At 37.8% G+C, this 7,963-nt stretch overlaps 1 pseudogene; it reads right to left on the bottom strand.

Moving 5' to 3' along the window:
- Positions 1-7,462: 7,462 nt before the first annotated feature.
- On the bottom strand, positions 7,463-7,578 carry LOC120232882 (annotated as a pseudogene).
- Positions 7,579-7,963: the final 385 nt, after the last annotated feature.

Genomic DNA, 7,963 nt, shown 5'->3' with positions numbered 1-7,963 from the left:
ATTCCTGTGAAGCTTTCTTATTCCTGAGAACAAGCGAGGCAACCAATCTTTGTTTGTTGAACAGATTGACAGAGTAACATTTTGGAAGAATTGTCAGAGTAAGCAGTTGTGAAATGGGAGAAAAGCCACATGGGTAAGAAAAAACATGAGTTTTCACCACGTAACTATAAAACATAAAGGAAAATTCCTTTGGGAACCCCATGGGTCACTTGATTCAACAACAGTGATTTATTTTCCATTCGCCAAGGGTTCTAAACTTTGGGAGTACAGGGAGTTTTATGACATATGGCTCTCAACACCAGCTGTGACAGAAAAAAAGAAGGGTTGTTGATAAAATAATTCTGACTAAGATAATGAGATCCGTAGCTGGCTGCATCTAATAGCCTCACAGGAAATTTTAGGATGGAAGTTAGCCAACAAGCCCATCTTCATTTGCCCTTTCCTTTGAGTTGGCACAAACAGTAGACACTTATTTATTTCTCTGAAAAATTAATTCCTTTGTAAAAATTTAATGGAGTCCTTTCCCATGGTAGACCAGCCTTATTTCAAACTAGATAAAAGCTTGAAAATAACTTTCTATCTTGCTGGCTTATTTCATCTCATCCTTGGCCTCATTATGTCATCCTGGGTGCTACGTCGTGACTACTGAAGGTGGAGAGACTAATCACACTGGAGCCATTTGAGATGGGAGCACAGGAGAGAAACAGCCCACAAGAAACTCTGTATCCATGTGGAGAAGGGCCTTGTACAGCAGGCGAGGAATAAGCAGTAGCAAGCCATAGATGCTCTTATTAGGAGTGCTTTAGAGTGAATCTTTGTGTCCCCTCAAATTTCAGATGTTGGAATCCTTACCCCCAACAAAATGGTATCCGGAGGTGGAGCCTTTGAGAGGTGATTAGACCATGTGGTCCGGGTCCTCATAATGGGATGAGTGCCCTTATAAAAGAGGACAGGAAAGCTCCCCTGCCCCTTGGGCCATATGCGGTGATGGGGAAGAGACAGCCCTCAGTGAGGAACCAGGCTCTCACCAGGCACTCAATCAGCTGGCAGTGTGAACTTGGACTTCTCAGCTTCCAAAACTGAGAGGAATAGATGTTTGTTGTTCATAAGCCATCCAGTTTATAGTATTTTTGTTATAGTGGCCTGAGTGGACAAGGACAAGGAGTATGGCATAATCAGATCTGTGCTTCAGAAAATCGCTCCAGTGACAACATGGAGGACAGATTAGAAGGGAAAGACAGTGGACCTCACTATATCACTTGACAAATTCTATAAGAGGGCTGAGGGGAGAGATGCTGTGAACCTGAACTAAGCCAGTGGCTCTGGGGAGAGAAAAACGGATTCAGAACATTTAGCATCAGGTCCTGTTCATTTTCTCTCTGACATATCTACCAATTTAGTCAAATATCCCAATAATGTCCTTTATAGCACTTTGTTTTCCTGCAGTACAAGATCCAGTTCAGGATCACCTTTTATGTTTGGTTGTTTTGTCTCTTTAGTCACTTTTAATCTGAAACAGTTCATCAGCTTTTCATCATCTTTCATGACATTGACATTTTTTTAAAGTACAGGTCAGTTCTTTTATAGACTGTTTCTTAATCTGGGTTTGTCTGATGTTTTCTCATGACTGGGTTTAGGTTATGTGGTTCTGGCTGGAACCCCACACAAGCAATATCATGTCCTTCACAGGGTCACATCTGGAGGCCACATGATGTCTGGCTGCTCCTCATTGGTTACGTTCATCTTGATCATCTAGTCAGGGTATTGTCTGGTTTCTCTGCTGTGTAGTTACTGTTTTCCCCTTTGTGACCAATAAGCATCTGTGGGGAAATACTTTAAAACCATATAAATGTTCTGCTCTTCAACAAACTTTCCTCCCTAGACTGAGCATTCTCTGATGATGCTTGTCCAGATCAATATTTTCTATGATGGCTACAAAGTGATGATTTTTCTAGCACTTCCATTTTTAACTGGACATATTACTGCCAGATATAAGGGATTCTAGATCTCAGTCTAGTTGTGATTTTATGACTAAATTCTTATTGTAGTGCTCTGTGGGACTTCGAAGAAGCATCCTTAAAAGCACAGGGGTAAGGGGCAGGTGATCATTTCCAACCCCCCACTTCCTGCTGCCTATAGGCTGAAGGTCTGTCTGTCAGCTTAGACCATCTTGGACCTTGCAAATGAAATCCTCAAATAGCGGATGCCTGAGCAAAAAAATAGAAACTTGGCTCCCTCTTGACACAATGAAGCTTCCATACCAGCCTTGGACTGCCTATGTTCAGACTTATACCTTGTTTAAGCCACTATTTTGGGGGTCTTTATTATAGATGAGCAAAAATTTCTAGCTAGATACATATCTAATAGTTGAATCCTTAGAAAAAGTATGAAAACCTCCTACGAAGAACATGGTATAAGGAGAAGACTTAAAAGATATTAGGGCCCTGGGAAACCCTGAAAATTACTGGGTTGAAGAGTGATCAGTGTAGAAGTCTGTGATAAACATCAGGACAGAGTGGTCTCTTCAAAATCAAGGAAAGAAAGAGGTTTAAGGGAGAATGGAATGACCAGTCCAAATGTTATAAAAAAGCCAAAGTGAAATAAAGGAAGAACTGAAGAGCCTCCATTGAATTGGCTATAAGAAGCTCATTTATCAAAAGAAATTTTATTAAAATGGAGAGGGAAACCTAGACTGCAGGAAGAAGAGATATGAGCCTTAAGTTTAGTTGACTCTTCTATAAAGCTTGTTGGGAAAGGAAGGAAGGGAGGGAGGAAGGGAGGGAGGGAAGGAGGGAGCGAAGGAGGGAAAGGGAATGAGGGAAAGGGAAGGAAGGAAGGAAGGGAGGGAGGGAGGGAGGGAGGGAGGAAGGAAGGAAGGAAGGAAGGAAGGAAGGAAGGAAGGAAGGAAGGAAGGAAGGAAGGAGACCAGGCTGGTAACTAACCCTCAAATTATACATTGAAGACAAAGACAAACTGCCTTGTTTACCCTGTTCTCCAGCAATTCATGCGCATTTGGCACGTAAGAAGCAGTAAATAAATATTAGCTAAATGCAAACTACACAGAAAAAGTCTCTTCCCTCAGAGACCTTTGAGAGTAGGATGCATGGTAGATGGGTGTTTTTTTAGGATACAAGATTTGCTTTTCAGGCTCATTGTGTTAGGTATACAGCTTTAGGAGTTTTGACAAATATACGTAGTCATATATTAACAATAACAAATGTTAAAAGCTTCCTGTGTCCCCTTCTCTTACTGCCAATTTTTGACAATCACCTATCTAATACCTCTCCTCATAAACTGACTTCTTCAGAATACCATGTGAATGGAATCAAACAAGAGCTTTTTGTGTCTGTATTATTTCATTTAGCATAATGCTTTTGATATTCATCTATGTTTTTGCATGTATTAGTAGTTTAGTCCCTTTTATTGGTGACTAGTAATCCACTGTATAGATGTGATTGACCCATCACAGTATGTCCATGTATTTCTCAGTCCATGAATATTAGGATACTTCCAATTTGGGGGGCATTTATAAATAAAATGCTATAAACATCTGTGTACAGATCTTTATGTGAACACATATTTTCATTTCTCTTGGTAAATCCTTGGGAGTGGGATTTCTGGGTATAAGTTGATATGAAACTGCCAAAATTTCATAAGTAGCTGCACCATCTTGCATACCAACAAGATACGAGAGTTCTTGTTGCTTGCACCATCCTTAGCACACCATATTGTCAGTCTTCAAAAGTTTATCCATCCTGATACATGCACAGTGACATCTCATTTTGGTTTTAGTTTACAATTTCCATCACATTTATGCTCTGCCAATTACATTGAGCATCTTTTCCTATGTTAATTTGTCATTTGTACCTCTTCTTTGGTAAAGTGCCTTTTTGGTTTTTTTGCTAATTTTTTTTGCAACTTTTTTTCTTTTTTAGTTTTTAGAGAGAGAAAGAGAGAGCACACAAGTAGGGTAGAGGAGCAGGGAGAGAGAGAGAATCCCCAGTAGGCTCCATGCTCATCATGGAGCCCAATGTGGGGCTCAATCCCACAACCCTGGGATCATGACCTAGGCCAAAATCAACAGTCAGATGCTCAATGGACTGAGACACCCAGGTGCCCCATTTTTGGGGCAACATTTCCTGAGATATAATTGACACATAACATTGCTCAAGCTTAAGGTACAGCATGTTGATTTAACACACTTATATAACATGAAAGGATTACCATTGCAGCGTTAGCTGACGCAGTGTTAGCTGTTACCTCACATAATTACCATTTCTTTTTTGTGCTGAGAACGTTTCATATCTACTCTCTTAGCAACTCTCAAGTATATAATACAGTATTGTTGATTATAATCACCATGCTGTACATTAGATCCACTGTACTTGTTCATCTTACAGCTGGAAGTTTGTACCCTTTGATCAACATCTCATATCCGTCATCCCCTGGCCCCTGGTAACTACCACCCTTTTCTCTGTTTCTATGAGTTCTGCCTTTTTAGATTCCACATGTAAGTGACATCATGCATACTATTTGTCTTTCTCTATCTGACTTGTTTCACTTAGTATAATGCCCTCAAGTTTCATCTATGTTGTTGCAAATGACAAAATTGCCTTCTTTTTCAGTGCTAAGTAATATCCCACAGTAGGTATGTATATATGTATGTATGCATGTATATACATACCACATCTTCCTTATTCATTCATCCACTGATGGACACTTCAGTTGTTTCCATATCTTGGCTTTGGTAAATAATGCTGCAGTGAACATGGGAGGGCAGATATCTCTTCAAGATTCTGATTTCATTTCCTTTGTGTGTGCGTGCGTGCGTGCATGCGTGTGTGTGTGTGTGTGTGTGTGTAGCCAGAAATGGGATTGCAAGAATTAAATAATTCAATTTTTAATTTTTTGAGGAATTTCTATATTGTTTTCCATAGTGGCTAAACCAGTTTATATTCCCACCGACAGTGCACAAGTGTTACTCTTTCTCCACATTCTCACCAACACTTGTTATCTCTTATCTTTTTTATGATATCCAGTCTAACAGGTATAAGGTAACATTTCACTGTGGTTTTCGATGAATAGTAGTGTTTAACACCTTTTCATGTACCCATTGGCCATTTATATATCCTCTTTGGAAAATTGTCTATTTGGTTCCTCTGCCCATTTTTAATTAGATTGTGTTTGCTTTTTGGTTTGGTTTGGTTGTTGCTGTTTATTGTTGTTGTTGTATGAGGTCCTTATCAGATATAGGATTTGAAAATATTTTTCCTATTAAGTTGCCTTTTCATTTAGTTAATTATTTTTCTTCTATGCAGATAGTTTTTAGTTTGATGTAGTCTCATTTGTTAATTTTTGCTTGAGTTGCCTATGCAAAGTCTGGTGTCCTATCCAAAAAACTATTGCCAAGACCAATGTCAAGGAGCTCTTCTCCTGTTTTCTTCTAGGAGGAGTTTTAAGGTTTCAGGTTTTGTGTTTTAGTCTTTAATCCACTTTGAGTTAATTTTTGTGAGTTGTATAAGATGGGGATCCAATTTTATTCCTCTGAATATGACTATTCAATTTTCCCAACACCATTTATTGAAAAGACTATCCTTTTCCCTCTGAGTATTTTTGACTCTCTTGTCAAACATTAGTTGACTGAATATGCATGGGTTTATTTCTGGGCTCTTGGTTCTATTCCATTGGTCTGTGAGTCTATGTTTATGTCAGTACTGTTTTGATTACTGCAAGTTTATAATATACTTTGAAGTCAGGAATTATAATGCCTTCAACTTTGTTTTTCTTTCTCAAGATTGCTTTGGCTCTTTAGGGTCTTTTGTGGTTTCATACAAATTTTAGGATTGTTTTTAATATTTCTGTGAAAAATGCCACTTGAATTTTGATAGGGGTTGCACTGAATCTGTAAATGGGTTTGGGTAGTATGAACACTTTAACAGTGCTAATTCTTCAGACCCATGGCCATGAGATAACTTCTCATTTATTCATGGCTTTCTCTGTTTCTTTCATCAAAGTCTTACAGTTTTCAGTGTATGTATCTTTCACTTCTTTGGTTAAATTTATTCCTAAGTATTTCATTGTTTTTGCTGCAATTGTAAATGGGATTGTTTTTCTTTATTCTTTAGATATCTCATTGTTAGTATATAGAAGAGCAATTGATTCTGTATGTTGATTTTGTACCCTGAAACTTCAATGAATGCTTTGATTTGGTATGACAGGTTTTTGGTGGAGTCTTTAGGATTTTCTTTATATAGATTGATATGATCTGCAAACAAGACAATTGTACTTTTCCTTCCTAATTTGGATACCTTTTATTTCTTTTTCTTGCTTGATTGCTCTGGCTAAGACTTCTGATGTTGTGTTGAATATGAGTGGTGAAAGTGGGCTCTCCTGTCTTATTGCTGATCTTAAAGGAAAAGCTTTTAATTTTTCACAGTTGAATATGATGTTAACTGTGGGCTTGTCATATATGGCCTTTATTATGTTGAGGTATGTTCCTTCCATACCCAGTTTGTTGAGAGTTTTTATTATGAAAGAATGTCGTATTTTGTCAAATATTTTATCTGCAGCTACTGGGATGATCATATTTTTATCTTTCCTTCTCATTAATTTGGTGTATCACATTTATTGACTTACATATGTTGAACTATCCTGACATCCCAGGGATAAATCCCACTTGATCATGCTACACATCCTCTTAATGTGCTGTTGAATATGATTTGCTAATGTTTTGTTGAGAATTTTTGCATTTATATTCATCAGGGATATTGGCCTATAGTCTTCTTTTCTTGTAGAATTTTATGAATTTCAAAAATTAGGTTGCTTGTTGGGTTTTTTTGAGTTGTAAAAGATCTGGATTCAAATATTTTAATAGATACATGTTTTTCAAACATTTTTTCCAAGTCTCTGGTTTGTCTTTTCATTTTCATTCTCTTTTTTTTTAGTTTTAAAAAAATGTTTATTCATTTTTTTGAGAGAGAGAGAGAGAGAGAGAGAGAATGAGTGGGGGAAGGGCAGAGAGAGAGAGAGGCACAGAATCTGAAGCAGGCTCCGGGCCCTGCACTGTTAGCACAGAACCTGATGCAGAGCTCGAACTCATGAACCATAAGATTATGACCTGGGCCGAAGTTGATGCTTAACCAACTGAGCCACCCAGGTGCCCCTGCCTTTTCATTTTCTTAACAGTGTTTTTGAAAAGCAAAAGTTTTAGATTTTTGACAAAGTCCATATTTATCCATGTTTTCTTTTATAGTTCATGCTTTTGTGTCCTCTCTAAGAAGACTTTTTCTAATTCAAAGTCCTGTGTTTTCTTTCAAACGTTTATAGTTTTGTATCTACATTTTGAGTAAGAGTTTATTTCTGTGGAAAGGACAGAAGATTTAAACATATTTATAGTGAGAGAGAGGAAGAGATGGAAGGTATGTGATATAGTAAGATTGCAAAAAGAGGTAGGAGATTAGAAAAGGACTTTATAATGACAGAAATGAATCCTTTCTCTTGCTAAAGCAGAAAGGAAAGAAATTAAACTGATAAGAACAGATACTACACTTGATCTTAGCCAAAAGGCCGAGAAGCGATAGAAAGGAAAGAAATTAAAACAAAGTTTGTAAGTGGAGGAGTGAGAAATTAAAGAGCCATATACCTCTTGACCACCATTTTCTTGAAGATCATCTGTTAAAAGGAAGGGCATAAGACTGAGTAATAGGCTGGAGAAGAACAACTAAGATCTAGAACATATGTGATGAAGAATGGAGAAGAGACATAACCAGTAACAAATAAAAGAGAAGCTAAATGTTAAGGACCCAGGTGAGTCTGGAAACCTTGAAATTATAGTTGTTCCCAATTGGGCAATTTTCCTTAGTTGTATTACCCAACATCAACAGCGTAGGAATGCTGAAGGCCAACACAAGGAACAAGTTAGCAGTAGAAAGAGGATGACTTCATCGAGAAATCGATCAGATGT

Source organism: Hyaena hyaena, unplaced genomic scaffold, assembly GCF_003009895.1.
Source record: "Hyaena hyaena isolate Hyena2069 unplaced genomic scaffold, ASM300989v1 scaffold_79, whole genome shotgun sequence".
Classification (NCBI taxonomy): domain Eukaryota; kingdom Metazoa; phylum Chordata; class Mammalia; order Carnivora; family Hyaenidae; genus Hyaena; species Hyaena hyaena.
This window is presented reverse-complemented; position numbering and strand designations above follow the sequence as displayed.